Below are 16,878 nucleotides of genomic sequence, written 5' to 3' on the forward strand. Positions count from 1 at the left end.
GAAAATTTATATTGATTACACACAGCTCACTGGAGTATGGGCTCTACTCCTGTATCCCTAAAGAGGCTACACAATAAGCTGTATGAAAGTTGAAGGGCCCCTGGCGGTGCCTGGGTGGATCAGTTAGTTAAGCATTTGACTCTTGATTTCAGCTCAGGTCATGATCTCACAGTTGGTGGGATCGAGCCCCGCACTGGGCTCTGCACTGACAGTGTGGAGCCTGCTTGGGATTCTCCCTATCCCTCTCTCTCTGCCACCACCCTGCATGCACGCATGCTCTCTCTCTCAAAATAAATATATAAACATAAAAAAAAAAAACCTCAAAGGGCCCCTGGAATTGATGGCTTCCCTAAGTTGAGATGGTCTGCCCACACAGCCTTATCTCCTAATGTCTGTGAATATATCAAGTGTGAAGTAGCTGGGATATTGGAAGCTGTGCCTGAAAATCATAAAACCTCTTCTATGTTGTTGTTGTGCATACTGTTTTCATGTCTATCTGTATTTTTCCTAATGTTAAATTGACTTAAAGCTGCATGAAACCCATCGTGTCTTGTGATTTCGGTTACTGCTCCAAAACCAGACCAATGATACAGAACAGGCACTGCATGAGAAAAAATCAGTTCATTTCTTATATGCCTGAAATAACTAGTTAGAAGGTATATTGCAGAATAGCATCCTTAAACAAAAACAAAAGTATACAATAATGCGAGAAAAAAATGTACTCCAATATTTAATGATGGCAAAGGTGAAATGAGATAAGGATTTTCTAACTTTTCTTTGGTAGGAATCTAATAGAATACACTCTTTCTAGGGGAAAAAATTGATATACATTAAAATGAAAATTTAAAATACTCCTGTCATTTTTGTTGTTGTTGTTTATTTATTTTTGTGAGAGATAGCAGAAATGGGAAGAGGCAGAGAGAATGCCAAGCAGGCTTCACACTGTCAGCCCTAAGCCATGCAGGGTTCAAAGCCACAAACTACGAGATCATGACCTGAGCCGAAATGAAGAGCCAGGCACCTAACTGCCTGAGCCACCCGGGCACCCCTAAAATACTCCTGTCTTTTCAACCATTCAGTTCATTTCTAAGAAGGTATCATAATGAAATACTCAGGGCCTAGACAAATATATACAAACCACACTACTCATCACAGTGTTAGAATTTTAAAAAAGATTTCTAGAAAGGTAAATAAACATGACTTACTTATAGTAGTCATTAAAAAATAATGTTTTTAAAGTATGTTAAATAGCTTAAGGTAAGATTAAAGATAGAAAACTAAGGGGAAAAAAAGCAGAATCCAAGACTGTATAGAACATAATTCCAATTGTGCTATACATACACCATTTAAGCACGTATGTTGAAAATAAACTAAAATATCAACCATTTTCTTTCAGAGAGTAAGATTATGGCTAATTTTTGTTTTCTCTGTATACAACTAAAATATAATCTCCATGAGAGCAAGAGTATATCTGTCTTGTTCACTGCTATATTTTAGAATGCTTCATAAAATACTAAGTGGTAAAGAAATATATCTAGATGGAATACTTCCTCCATTCTCTAAAATAATTATTTATTACTTTCTCTTATGGCATTTTGAATTGTTATTTTTTAACATATATATGTCTTTAGAATCTCTATTTGAAGTAAATCCTATTTACTAATTTGTAAATGGGCAACTTTCTGTATATGGAAATTTATGTATCACATAATTCTAATCCAAAAAAATGTTGCTTCTAATTTCATGTCTATATACTCAAACATTGAATTTTTATTTAGTTATTTCCTTTGCTCAAAAAAAAAAAGAATACTTAGGAAGTATATTTCCAGAATCTTTTTGACGTTATGTTTTCCCCCTTATTCTCTATTTTTGCACCAAAAAAAATATAGTTAGATAAAGAATATAATTCAAAGAGATAAACTTGGGCCTCATTAATGAAATGTTTTCATAAGACTTCTTCTTTAATAAATACAAATTTAAAATATATGTGAAATGAAGTTCTGACTGATTATCAGGGCTACACAAAAATAAAGAGTCTTGATCAAAATTTCATGAATACATGTGGAGCATTGTGATTCTCCAGGAGAAACACTGGTTCCAAACAACAGCTGTTGACAAACTCTTTGACTGAAATAGTGAAGGCCAGTTCAAACTAGTTTCAGCAAAAAGGAAATTTAATGATTTACTGAATCAGGAAGCCAAGAATTCACACGACGTCTGACACAGGAAAATCAATGGGCTCAAACAATATTATCAGGGCTATCTTTCTCTCTCCACTTCATGATTCTATTACTCTACCTACCTACATTCTGCATGCAGCTATCTTCACATGGTAGTCATTTAGCCACCAAAAAACCAATCATACCTTTTCAGCTTATCATCCCCAAGTTAACATTTTCAGAAATAGAATCTCACTGTCCATCAGTATATCAACCCTATGGAATTTTCTACTTACCTTACGCAAAGTTGGTCAAACTATTTTTTTACCTTGTACATATAAAGAAATAGTACCCAATTAGGGCAAGATACATAAACTTCAATTGCTTGGATAATTACTGTGTTAAAAGAGAAAAGTTGTTCCCATTATTCCACAAACATAAGACACACCTTGCCACATTAAAAAAAAACACATAAAATTATGTTACTGATATATCTAGTAATACATGTTCCGTCCAGGCTTATCATTTATGACTAAGAAGATAACATAGATGGCTATAACATACATTTAGCAATAATAATAATAATAATAATAATAATAACAGAACTAATGAATGGCAATCCCATCAACCAGAATACTGATACTAACACAGCATGATAGAGGATTATGAACATCTTTCAAATACCCAAGCTCCAAGTTCCATGGGAACAAATTTCCCAGGCCACATAAGATATATTTTAGTTTTATTATATTACGGATCAAACGATTTAAACAATCACTTTTAGTCTGAAAGAGAGGAATTTCTAAGTTGTGACCAAAGAATAATCTAGGCCCCAACACAAGCTTCCTCATTAATAATGACCGTCAGCCCTTTTCTATCTGAAAAGGTCAAAGGGCTTTACTGATACAATTTTCCATACTGTCTGAGCATCACCATATTTCAATGAACGTTGCTTCAAAGCCGGACTCCCATTCAACCCACCTTTGACTCCTCTATCCCTTCAAGCCCTCACATTCAATCAGTTACTAAATTTCCTGGTTTTTTCCTTAAGACATGTCTCAAATTTGTTCCTCTGTCTCCATTTTTCCTGCCACCATTGCAGTCCACATCATCAACTTTTGCCAATACTCTAGTCTCCAGGTTTTTTTCTCTCCCTTCCACCTCGCCTTTAAAACCCTGCCCAATTATCTCTCTAACATAGTACTTATATCCTGCCACACCCTTGCCCATGAGCCTATACTCCAGTCAATCCTTCAATCTCAGAGGAGGAGCTTTTAATAGCATTGATGCCCAAGTTCTACCTAAAAAGTTTCTGATTTAATTCATCTGAGACGGAGCCCAGTCATTAAATTTTCTTTAAAGGTTTCTCAGTTGTTTCTAATGGACATCCACGTCTGGGAACCACTGCAACGAATCTCTACCGCCTATTAAGTCAAACTAAAACTCCTGTAGCAGACACTGCAGGTAATATGCTCAGATTCCTTCCTGTTCCTTTGCCCTTTCGCTGTGCCCATCCCATGGCTTCAGTGTCATTTGTTTCTTTTTTTTTACGTTAATTTATTTATTTTGAGAGAGAGAGAGCATGTGCCGGAAGGGTGGAGAGAATCCCAAGCAGGCTCTGCACTGTCAGCGGGAGGAGCCAGAAGCAGGGTTCAGACTCAAGAACTGGTGATATCATGACCTGAGCCAAAATCAAGAACTGGATGCTTCACTGCCCAAGTCACCCAGGTACCCCAGAGTGATTTGTTTCTAATTGCCATCAGCATATGCTACTCTCTGATGACTCCCCTTGTGTACTAGAGCTACTACCTCCTTGCTCCTGCAGAGAAAACAGAAAGGGTCTGGGGGTTTATATCCCTTGGGGTAGCCCTTAATCAATGCCTACGTAATGTGGGAGTATAAATGTCTATGGATCCAGGCATATTCTGGGTATAATTTACCCTTTGAACTCCCTTGCAGGACCAGAGTGAGACAGGGACTTTACCTAAAAACACAGATACCTTTGCTTGGCTTCTTCTCCTTCCTTTCATTCCCTTAACTCATTTCATCTGGGAGCACTTCCTTAAGAAATCACTTGCGGGGTGCCTGGGTAGCTCAGTTCATTAAGCATCTGATTTCAACTCATGTCATGATCTTGTGTTCCCTTGATTTGAGCCCCTCATCTGGCTTGGAGCCTAGAGCCTGCTTTGGATTCTATGTTTCCCTCTCTCTGTCCCTCCCCCACTCACCCTCTGTCTCTCTGTCTCTGTCTCTCCCAAAAATAAACATTAAAAAGAAAAAAGAAAAAGAAAGAAATCACTTGCACACAAAACCTCATCACAAGGTCTGCTTATGAAGAATCCAACCTGTCTGAAATCTTGGTCAAAACAGTTCAGAGCTTGGTCCCACCAAGTTTTCTGCAACCATTCATTATCTACCTGGGGTGCTAGTTTTCTCATCCACTGTACTCACCCACAGAACTCTTTAAGCCTGCTATTTCCCAAGTGACCTCTGTGAGTATCAAAACTTCCTACCTTTCACAAACAAGCTCTAGATATCACTCCCACCCATGCATAGCCCAAGGCCCTACCTATGATAAGTGTTCAACAAATGTGGTTTGAACTGGTGCTGCTTTGACAATTCTAGCACACAAAACTCTAGGTGTATTCTCCAACTTCTATATTTAATGTCATATCCTCATTCATTTGTTGACTTATTCAGTAGATATTTATGTGATTATTAGGCCCCAGGGACTGTGCTCATCATGAAGAATGAAACAATGAGTAAGGATATTTCTGACTCCATGGAGCTTACATTCAAGTTAAAGATACAGATGTTCAGCAAATAATCACACAAATAAATGCTGATTTATAACCATGAACATCTAGGGGTGCCTGGGTGGCTCAGTCAGTTGAGCGACCGACTTCGGCTCAGGTCATAATCTCACGGTTTGTGGGTTCAAGCCCTGCGTCGGGGTCTGTGCTGACAGCTCAGAGCCTGGAGCCTGCTTCGGATTCTGTCTCCCTCTCTCTCTCTGCCCCTCCCCCACTCATGCTCTGTCTCTCTCTGTCTCAGAAATAAACATTAAAAAACAATTTTTTTTATAACCATGAACATCTAAGGTGAGATAAATGGTGCTATGAAAGAACAGGAAAGTAATAAATGTCCTTAGCTAAGACTTCTCTGAATAAATAATGAAGAAATGATGACCTAAAATTTTCATCCTGTTCTCTATTTTAGGGTTTTTGGTTGCACCCCCCAAATTGCATACAAATTTTGTGTGACCATGTATTACTTTTTTAATAGATTTTCAAGGGGTCCATAATCACAATTTTTGCATGATGCCAAACCTATACAAAACATGTCTTGTTTATTAATTGCCTCCTACATGTGCCCTGTCTGTAGGTACCTGTTCATAGAAATGTTAACTTTTTTTTTTTTGTATTTGATATCATTTAGTATAATGTTAGCTATATGGTCATCACTTAACAAATTATTTGTTTTCCTCACCCTGTTTTTAGCCTGAGTATTTCCACAGAACTCAGACTCACAAAAATAAAGTATCAGCTGAAGAACTTTTCCAGACTAAATCTAACCACTAAAAAAACACAGAGCTAATATGCCCCAAAATAGGAAGAAAATGATATAAAAAGCATTCAATCCAAACGAGGAGTGAAAAGTGCAAAAGAATTCCAAATGATACAAGGGACAAAGAGACACTGGACAAAGAGCCAATGAATACCAAGAAAGTATATTTAAACCCAAGTAAATCAATAATCACATTAAGTGTAAACAGGCTGTATTAGTTTTCCACTGCTACCATAACAAGTTACCACAAACTTACTGTCTTGAAACAACACAAATTAATTATGTTACAGTTCTCAACAATGAAAGTCTGGTACAGGCCTCATCTAGCTACAGCCAAGATGTCTACTAGATGTATTCCTTCATAGAGACTCTCTGAATCTATTTCCTTGCTCATTCAAGTTGTTGGCAGAATTAAGGCCCTTCCAATTTGTAGACATGAAGTCTTTCACTTTCTATCAGCTGAGGGCTGTTATAACTCCTAGTAACTGTCTGAGCTCATGGTTGCCTTCCCCCATCTTCAAAACCACAAACAGAAGATCAAAGATTCTCTCACATTTTGAATTTCTCCTGCCTCTCCTTCTGTCTTCAAATCTCTGATTTCTGCTGGGAAAAGTTCTCAGATATTAAGGGCTCACATGATTACACCAGTCCACATGTTATTCCAAGATCTCCCCATTTTAAGGACAGCCAGTAAACAACCTAAATTCCATCTGAAAACTTAATTACCTTATACTATGTAAGGTACCATATTCACAGGTTCCAAGGATGAGGACATGAACATCTATAAGGGGCCATTATTCTACCTACCACATAGTTTAAACATTCATTAAAAGATACAAACTGTCAAAATGGATTAAAAAGCAAGACCCAACTACAACTACCTATAAGAAACCCACTTTAAATATAAAGAAACAAACTGTCTAAATTTTCAAAAAGAAAGAAAAAGATAAACCATGAGGAAAGTGATGCAAAATGGTAGATGACAGGACTCCGGGAAGCTTTGAAAAGTTCTTCCATACACCAGAGAAATCCACACACCTGTACACAGCAGAACATATGTACTGAAAAGACCTGGGAAGACAATAGGGTTTCACCTGTAGCTAATCTTTTAGGCTCAACAAAAACAAGAAGTGAGTGCTCCAGCACAGAGCCAATCTGCAAAGACCTGGAGTCTTTCTTTTCTTTTTCTTTTCTCCAATCATGTAAGAAAGTCTCTAACAAGCAACTAATTGAGCACTAAGCTGAAGAAACAGGGGCTTCAAAACCACACACAACAAAAAATAGTCTTTATAAAAATGGTATAGACCAAAATGGAGTGTTGAATCACTATACTGAACACCTAAAAATAATATCATACTGTATGTTAACTAACTGGAATTTAAATAAAAATTTAAAAAACACAAAACAAAATAGTGTCGACCAAAATTGACTGTGTAATGACTGCACATATCTATGAATATATTAAAAAATCATTGAATTATAGACTTTAAATTGGTTAACTATGTGGTACATGAATTATATCTAAATAAACTCTTTTTAAACTAGTTTCAAAAAGTCACTAAACAAACAACAACCTATAGTCAGCAACAACAAATCCTGGGGGTGGGTAGGAATATGATCTCCAGAGTTACAACATCCTAAAACTCAAAATGCCCAGTTTTCAACAATAAACTATGAGGAATGCAAAGAAATAAAAAAGTATGCTCCATTCACAATAGAAAAAAAGAACTTATCAGAAACTCATCCTAAGAAGTATAGTCATTAGACTTGCTAGACAAAAACTATCTTAAAAATACTCAAAGAGCTAAAGGAAACCATGGACAAAGAACTAAAGGAAATCAGGAAATTGACATTTCAACCAAAAGAGAATATCAAAAAACAGACAGAACTTATAAAAAGGCACCAAATATAAATATTGAAGTTGGAATACATTTTAAAAAAATGGAAAATTCACTACAGGAATTTAACATCAGATTTCCGCAGGCTGAAGAAAGAATCAGCAAACATGAAGATATGTTAAATGTAATTGAAAGAAAAAAGAAAACTGACGTACTTACATTGTATCAGACAAACTAAATTACAGAGAAAAGAATATTACATGAGAGAATGAGGGTCATTTTATAATAAAAAAGTGGTCAAATCAATCAACCAAGAATCCTAAACATTGATATCCCTAATAACAGAGTTTCAAAATACAAGAAGGAAAAATAGCATTTAGTGGAGAAACAGACAAATCCACAATTACAGTCAATTATTTCAATAGCCCTCTCTCAGTAAGTGACCAAACAGACAAAAAAAAAACCAGTATGGATGTTTCTTAAGAAACACAAACTATCTGAACACACGAATATGAAATAGATAATTTGAATAGCTCTGTAACTGTAAAGGAAATGAATTTATAATTTAAAAACTCCCAAAAAAGAAAATCTCCAGAGTCCTATGGTTGCACTGGAAAATTCAACAAAGTGTTTAAAGAAGAAATACCACCAATTCTACAAAATTTCTTCCACAAAATCACTTTCAGAAAATAGAGGAGGACGGAACATGTTCCAATTCATTTTATGAAATACAACCCGATACAGAAATGAGAAAAAATCAGTACAAAAATAAGGAAACTACAGACCAATATCATTCATGAATACACATGTAAATATCCCTCACAAAATATTAGCAAAGAGAATTCAACATCTACATAAAGGGAATTATACACATAACTAAGTAGCATTTATTCCAGGAATTCAAAGCTGGTTCAGTATTAGAAAATCAATCAGAATAATCCACCTTATTTAACAGACTAAAGAAGACTAATCACAGGATCACATCTATTAATACAGAAAACACTTGATGAAATTCAACACCCATTGATGATTAAAAACTCTCAGGCAAATAGCAAAAGAGGGAAGTTCTTCAACCTGACAAAGAGCAACTACAAAAAACCTACAGTTAACATGACTTTTATGGTGAAAAACTGAATGTTACCACCCTAAGATTGGAAACAAGGTAAGTCTGTCTGCTCTCACCATTCTTATTAATAAACGCAGTGTTCAAAGCTCTGGCCAGTGCAAATAAGGCACAGAGATCAGAAAGGTGGAAATAAAACTGCCTCTATTTGTAGATGATATAATTCTCTACATAAAAAATCTAAAGGAATCTACAAAAACATCTCTATGAATTTATATGTGAGGTCAGCAAGGTAAAAGAATATAAAATAAACATACAAAATCTATTCTATTTGTATATGCTATCAATGAGAACACAGACATAAAAGCTTAAAATGCACTATCATTTATAATCACCAAAAACATATTTATGTGTACAAAACATGTTCAAAACTTACATGTTGAGAGCTACACAATATTTATCAAAGAAATTCAAGAAAACATAAATGAATAGCTATACTATGTTCATATGTTGGAAGATTCAACATACTAAAGATGTGAATTCTCCCTCAACTGACATATACATTCAACACAATTGCTATCAAAATCCCAGCAGATTTTTTTATAGACACAATTTTCTACAATTTATAATGAAAGGCAATGGAACTGGAATAACTAACACAATTTTGAAAAAGATGAATAAAGCAGAAAGAATCAGTCTATCCAATTTTAAAACTTAGCCTATTACAGCTACAATAATCAAGACTATGTGTATAATTATCACAGATAGATACATACATCACTGAAACTGAATAGAGAACCAAGAAATAGAACCATACAAATATGTTCAATGAATTTTTGACAAAGTACAAAAACAATTCAACAAAGTAAAGCTAGCTTTTCAATAAATAATGCTGGAGCAAGTGGACATCCATACGCCAAACAAATAAACTTCAGCCTAGGTCTCATACCTCATGTAAAAATTAATTCAGGGTTCCTGGGTGACTCAGTTGGTTAAGCATCCAACTCTTAATTTCAGCTCAGTCATGATCTTCCTGTTTGTGAGATAGAGCTCTGCCTCTGGCTCTGCGCTGACAGCACAGCTGACTGCTTGAGATTCTCTCTCTCTCTCTCTCTCTCTCTCTCTCTCTCTCTGCCCCTCCCTGGCTCAGGTGCTCCCAGTCTCTCACTCAAAATAAAGAAGCCTTTTAAAAAATTAACTCAAAATGGATCACAGACTTGAATGTAAAACATAATACCATAAAACCTTTAAAAAAATAAGAGAAACTCTTCAAGATCTAAAGCAAGGCACAGAGTTCTTAGATGTGACACCAAAAAAATTACCCATAAAAGGAAAAGTTTACCAACTGATCTTCATCAAACGTTAAAACTATTGCTCTGCAAAACACTGGTAATAGGATGAAAAGACAAGCTATGGATTGGGAGGAAATACTACTTGCAAACTACATGTCCAACATAAGGTTAGTATCAACAATATGTAAAGAACTCTGGCAACTCACTGGTAAAAAAAAAAAAAAAAAAAAAAAAGCAAATAATCCAATTATAACATGGATGAAAGACATGAAGAGGCATTTTTCACCAAAAGACAGATGGCAAAGAAGTCAAAGAAAAATGTTTAATATCATTTGTCATTCAGGAAGTACAATTCTAACCACAATGATATATCACTACACACTTATTGGAACGGCTAAAGAAATTTTTTTTTAAATACTGACAATACCAATGCTGGCAAGGATGATGACAAACTAGACCATCATGCTGTTGATGGAAAATATAAAAGAAACAACCACAGTTTCCGTATCTTAAAAAACTAAACATACAATTTGGTGATCATCCTATGGTACATTTATCACAGAAAAATGAAAACTTATGTTCACACAAAAACCTGTACACAAATGTTCACAGTATTTTTATTCACAACTGGAAAACCCCACCTGTTGTTCAGCCAATGGTTAAAAAGACTGTAGAACATCCAAGCTATGGAATACTATTCAGCAATTAAAAAAAAAAAAAAAGTGAACTGAAACACACAACAGCCTAGATGAATCTCCAGAGAACTAAGCTGAGTAAAAACGGCAAATTCCAGCAAGTTACATAGAATATGATTCCATATATATAAAATACTACTGAAATTGCTTAACTATAAAAATGGAAAAACACATGCAGGAGAGTAGGGGCAGGAGGGAAGCATGGCTATACAATGACAATAGGCAGAATACCTGCAGTGATAGGAGTATTCTGTACCTTGACTGTATCAATGTCAATATCTCAGTTGTCATATTATGCTATAGTTTTGTAAGATATTATGATTGAGACAGCTGGAAAAAGTATACATAAGCTCTATATCTTTTTTATTTTAATTTTTGTTAGCGTTTATTTATTTTTGAGAGAGAAAGAGCATAAGGAGGGAAGGGGCAGAGCGAGAGGGAGACAGAATCTGAAGCAAGCTCTATTTCTTAAAACTGCATGTGAATCTGCTTTTGTCTCAAAATAAAAACTTTAATTTTAAAAGCTCAAAATGAATGGGAAGATATGACTATGTTTGTTAGCTTATGATTTCACTATCAAAACTCATCAAGTTGTAGGACTCTTGGGTGGCTCAATTGGTTAAGCATCCCACTTGGGTTCAGGTCATGATCTCGCAGTTCGTGAATTTGAGCCCTGCATAAAGGCTCTGTGCTAACAGCTCAAAGCCTGGAGCCTACTTTAGATTCTCTATCTCCCTGGCTCCCCTCCCCTCCCCTTGCTCGCTCTCTCTCTCTCTCTCTCAAAAAAAATTAAATAAACATTAAAAAATAAAGACAGTTTCAAAACTCACCAAGGTGTACACTTTTAAATACATGCACTTTTTTGCATATCAATTATGTCTCAAGAAAGGTGGGTGGGGGCAAGATACAATATTGCTCTTAGTATTCCCCCCTGTTAGAGCCAATAGGTGAACCAAGCAAAATCAGCATCCATACCAAAAGGGCTAGAAGAGGGCAGTTAGAGAGGTGTCAGCAGTGTCCCAGAGCTGAGTCAGAACCCAAGCAGTACACAGAGGGGCTTCGCATAGAAGAGTTGCCTGGTGCGTATTGGTGTCTACATGACACAGCTGCCACACACGTTAATATTTAAGCAGTAAAAGAGGATAACCATACTTGGAGGAGACAGTGGTGGTGATGAGAAATTGCTTCCATACAGGATGACGGATTGAACAAGTACATATATTAAAAAATTAATGCAACCAGATTTCTCATTGTTAGACAAAGAAGATAAAAACTTGGAAAGGTAGAAAACTAGAAAGAACCCTCTGGTAGTACATAGGAAATGGAGGTATTGGTGTGAACACGTGAATCTCAACATATATAGATATAGAGAAAAATAAACTAATATTTAAATGTGTGAGTGTGTGTGTGCGTGTGTGATTTTACATATACATATTTCCTAGCCCTATTTACTGAAAGAACCTGCAAGCAGCAACATCCTAATAATAATGAATACTTCTACCATAATTACCTCGGCTTCCCAGTACCATTCTCCAATAAGAAAACAGGGCTACCTGGAAAAATGGCTGAACCCAGGATCATGCAGGGGAAAGCATACAATGAGTCTAAAAGACCTCTTTGTGTCAGAAAATAGAAAGTGATTGGGATATCAAAATAACACAGATGTCAGGCTGAAGTAATGAGCTAAATGTGACAATTTGGGCATCAAAATATTGACAGTAGCATACTGAATTAAATCAAGTAGGAAACCGATCATCTATATTGATATAAATACCAAGGAAATTTATTAATTAATTAATTGATATGGAATGAGATGCTGGATTTTGTTTTGGAATGCGGTATTTAACTTTAATAAGAATGTTTTAATTTTGACTCAGGGGATGTAAACATACATTACTAATATAATTAAAAATTTAATTATAAAACATAGCTCAGGACCTGAAGGGTCTTACCTTCTATTTGTGGGAAATACAGTATATTGTGAGAGCTCTAGGATTTCTCTGCACAACATATTTTTCAGTACCTCCATGTACTAGCTGACTAGCTACAGGAAAAAAGAAGAGGGAGGAATGTAAAATGGCTCTTGTGTTTCTTGATTGGGTTTCTTGATTGGGTGTTCAGGTGCTACTGAGACTGAAACTGGGGAAGGGAAGGTTAGCGATAAAGGAAGACTACAGGTTAAGTTTGGAAGATCTTACACTGAGGACGCATTAGCAAGCAGGTAGTTTCGTTGCCTTGAAACTCAGAGGTATTGAGGAGAGCACCTGTTGGGATGAGCACTGGGTGTTGTATGGAAACCAATTTGACAATAAATTTCATATTGAAAAAGAAAAAGAATCTCAGAGGAGAATCCAGCACTGAAACACATAAACACCTGAGTGGATAATTCATCTAGGAGCATGGAGAAAGAGAAAAGCATTTGTTCCTGGGAACAGAATCCTGGGTTAATCAGACATTTAGGAAAAGCTTTGTTCTGTTTGGAACAGGACGGTTTATAATCAAGTACAATTATGACCAAACGTACTAAACAAAATATTAAAATTCAAAAAATTCAGACTCCACCCAAATGTCAACAAAAAGTGAATATACTAGTCTACTACATATTAAATTATCATAAAAATGTTATGAAAGCATATAATAGCACAAAAATGTCTATGATACTGTTTTTCCTTTAAGTTCACATTACCTAAGAAATGTTGAAAGTAGGCATAGCATGCATCCTCTAAGAAGATGCATGAAAAAGCTAATGGTAATTGCCCTGAAGGTGGGACTCTATGAGGATTCTCCTCTAATTTTCCACATCTTTCAAATACACTAATAGTGCACTTTCTAGTAGTGGAAATAGTCACAAATATGATTCTCTTCCACCTCCTACTACGATAAACATGGTGACTGTTAACACAGAACCGGACACAGAGGGGAATAAATATATCAATACCTGCAATTTAAGGCAATTACATGAGAGTTTCTGCTTAATAAAGAACTTGTAATCGACCTGCTGGAGACACTCACCTCCTGCTATCCGGAATCCTGGAAGGTGGGACAAATGGTACTGCCTCTTCCTCTCCGTCCAGAAGGCCTCAATTGGCTTATACCTGGGATCCACCCCCGCCCCCCAACCATTCCTACTAGACTCACAGCTAGATACAAAGAGCAATTAAAGCTCTTGTGGCTCCTTTGAAAACAACTAGCAGACTGTGAGCATCCTACCAGTTACCGGTTTCGCAGGGAATCAGAAATGAGGATTCCTAATTTAGTGTATGAACTTGCATCTTGAAGCCTCACTCTCCTGACTGGTGCAGGCATTTCCAAGGCACTGGCGTCTAGGGGCTGCAAGGCCCACGTGGTCACCATCTGCACCCCCAACCCGTGCAGTAACATCGGCCCTTAACACTACTCAAAACCTCATTTGATCATTCCAGGCCTCAGGACCACCCCTATGAGATATTTTATCTCTGCACCTAGAGATGACGTCTGAGAAAGGCTTCTTGGGCAAGACCAGGCAGCTGGTGTAAAGTGACGTCTTAACATCAGCCAACATCGCCGCTATATTCCACACTAGGTTCACCCGCGCAAGCGCCGTCCAGTGACCTCGGCAACAGGGGCCCCGCGGCCCAGGCGCAGCCCCACCCCCGGGCGTCAGCACGTTTTCCCAGGCAGCAGCCTCCTGTGGGAGGGAGTCAGGCGTTGCGCGGCCTGAAGGAGCAACCGCCAGGATGGAAATGGCAGACTTTGGGAAGGATCCCTCTGTCAGCGCAGGAGACAAGGTCATTCCAGCATCCAGAAACCTTCGTCAAAATCTATCTTTGAGGCAAATAAAACTCTCGTCTTCCAGAAGTGATGGACACAGATTCCAGAAGTCTGAGGTGAGAGGACTAACCGTTAGACTGCCCAACATGGCCGCCATCGCCAGGGCAAACACCACAACCTCTGGGGGCCGCCCCTGGGGGTGGCTCCCGGGACCGTTCGCCCCTGATATGGCTAGCCCTGAACGTCGCCACGCCTCTGTGCGTGTCCCCAACAGGACGTGGCCCCGCCCTTGGTGCCGCTCCCTTTGGGCACAGAGCCGCCCCTGCTTGTGACTCCCTGGGCCCTACTCGGCCCGCTGCGTGGCTCCCCTGGACGTCGCCACGCCCCTGGGCGTGTCCTTAACAGGAAGTGGCCCGGCTCTGGGTGCAGCTCGCTTTGGGGGCGGAGCCGCCCCGGGGTGTGACTGGCCTCTGCACGTGGCCCAAGGCCAGACCGACCTCCCCTGGGAAAAGCCTCTCTTTGCTCCTACTTGCCACCAGAGGTTTTTGAGCTGCGTTGCGTCTGCCAGCCAGACTGTGGTGAGGTACGCATGGTTCGGTCCTCTGGAAAAGCAGATGACTAAGCCAAATATTCCAGCACAGTGGGAAAAGTGTTGTAAATTGGGAAGCGGGGACAGATCCCCGGGGAACCCTTCACAGTATAATAGGAAGGAAAGAGGAAAGAAGGGATGGGGATTCACGTTTTGGTTTCCTTACTCTTTGATATCTGCTAGCGATGAAAAGATCCGGTGACTTCTCATTTCCCTGTGGTGATCCAGCACACATGCTGGACGAGTGGGGATTGTGGAGAAATTGTAGGCGAGTGAAACCGTTTTGAGCGCTTAGGCAAGAGAATTGACTGAGGAACCGTCCTAGAAGCTCCCCGAAGACAGGGAGCTTTGTTTCCTTCCCTGTGTGCCCCCAATGCTTAGAAGGAAGCCCAGTGCACAGTAAACACCGAGGGAAAGAATGGATTGTCTTCAGGCAGTGTTGGAGCTGCCCATTGGTATGGAACATTTATGGTGGCGTCAGTTACTTTCTTGTGCGATTTTATCCAAGAGGGGTCAACCCGTTATCGGAAAACAGGTCTAAAAAGGACAGAACTGACTTTGGCAAGGGTGACAGATGAAAGGCAAGTGGGGAAGGCTGTTGAGAGTAGAGCTCTTTAGGTTTGGGATTAAGTGGTGGACCACGAAGTTTTCCTTGGAGAGGGAAGAAATGAAGAAAAACGCTGTCAGATGCCCAGGGAGACGTATAAAGTGGCTTGTAGTTCCTGCTGAATAGGTTGAAGAATTGGCATACTGAGGGCATAAACTGAAAGAATAAAACCGGGTGGAATGTCAGACTGCTTTTTCAGGTGGCAGAAGTGTTCCCGGTGATAAGTTCTGGGCTACGGCCACAACTAGACTGGAATGCAGGTAAAGGGCTCTAGGATGAGAAGGGGTAGACAGTGAGAGGACAGATTATGGGATGGTCTGTCCACATGGATGTTGGGGCCTCTGACTGATTGCTGCCACCTCAAGTTCCTGTCCTGGGCCCCATCCCACTTCTGGCCTGTCCCAGGGTCTGTGCAGAATCAGCATTTCCTGCAACTCCCAAGCATTAGTCAGTGGCATAACTCTGGACAATCAGGCAGAACTGGGGCAGTGAGAGACAGGGATGTAGCCGATCTGGTTTTGTTTTGACACCCAGCATTCACTCACCTTCTGGAAATAGTCCCTCTGTTGACCCCCAGGGAATTAACCCCATTCTCAGTCTCAGTCCATGTAAAGATGGAGTTGTCGTTCCCAGACAGTCTTATTTTAAGATGGGTGTATAACTCAAGGCTTGGCCAAAAGATGGTTTTATGCTTTTTGGCAGCAGTGACTGGTCGGGGACGGCACGTGACCCAGCTGGAGACAGTAAGGCACAATGGGATTTTGCAGGGACTATGAGAGAGACACCCATTTTCAGCTCTACTTAGTGCTTGAAAAGTACACGTAAAGGTACAAAATGACAGAAAGTCCAGAATCTAGTGCCAAGAAACGGATACAAACTGAACCTTGATGGCATCAACTGAGCCCCAACTTGAACCCTCCTGCCTGACGCCAGCCTTACTGCTAGATTTTCTCAGGTACCCGAGTCAACAGATTCTCTTTCTTAAGTCAGTCCCATTGTTTTTGCTGTCACTGACAGCCAAATAATTCCTCACAGTGCAAGGGCACTCTCCATCCTAGCTCCCTCTTCCCATGCTAGCACACTAAGTGTATATTACCTTCACTGTCCTCCAGATTGCCCTTCTACAAGAGGGGATTAAGAAACCCACTTTGAAGGATCGTAAATATTAAATGGGAAACTACACATAAAAGCATGTTTTACAAAATTGAAATGCAATAGGCATTGCCTAATTTTTCGGAATTAAATTAAATCTTGTTCAAAGCCCCCATGTCAAAGGAAGGCATCCTATATTAGTCATGACTGTCAGTGGGGTTGGTGG

General features: G+C 38.9%; 1 long non-coding RNA gene across 2 annotated transcripts in view; it reads right to left on the minus strand.

Annotated features, from left to right (window-relative positions):
• The window catches only part of LOC113596136 (uncharacterized), a 263,069-nt gene extending 246,458 nt beyond the window's left edge, over positions 1 to 16,611 (minus strand). For both annotated transcript variants that reach the window (XR_008291229.1, XR_003416861.2), the window contains exon 1: positions 13,627 to 16,611. This is a non-coding gene — a long non-coding RNA (uncharacterized LOC113596136). The remainder of the gene's footprint in view (positions 1 to 13,626) is intronic.
• Between the last annotated feature and the right edge of the window lie 267 nt (positions 16,612 to 16,878).

The sequence above is a fragment of the Acinonyx jubatus genome, chromosome D4, assembly GCF_027475565.1.
Source record: "Acinonyx jubatus isolate Ajub_Pintada_27869175 chromosome D4, VMU_Ajub_asm_v1.0, whole genome shotgun sequence".
NCBI lineage: Eukaryota > Metazoa > Chordata > Mammalia > Carnivora > Felidae > Acinonyx > Acinonyx jubatus.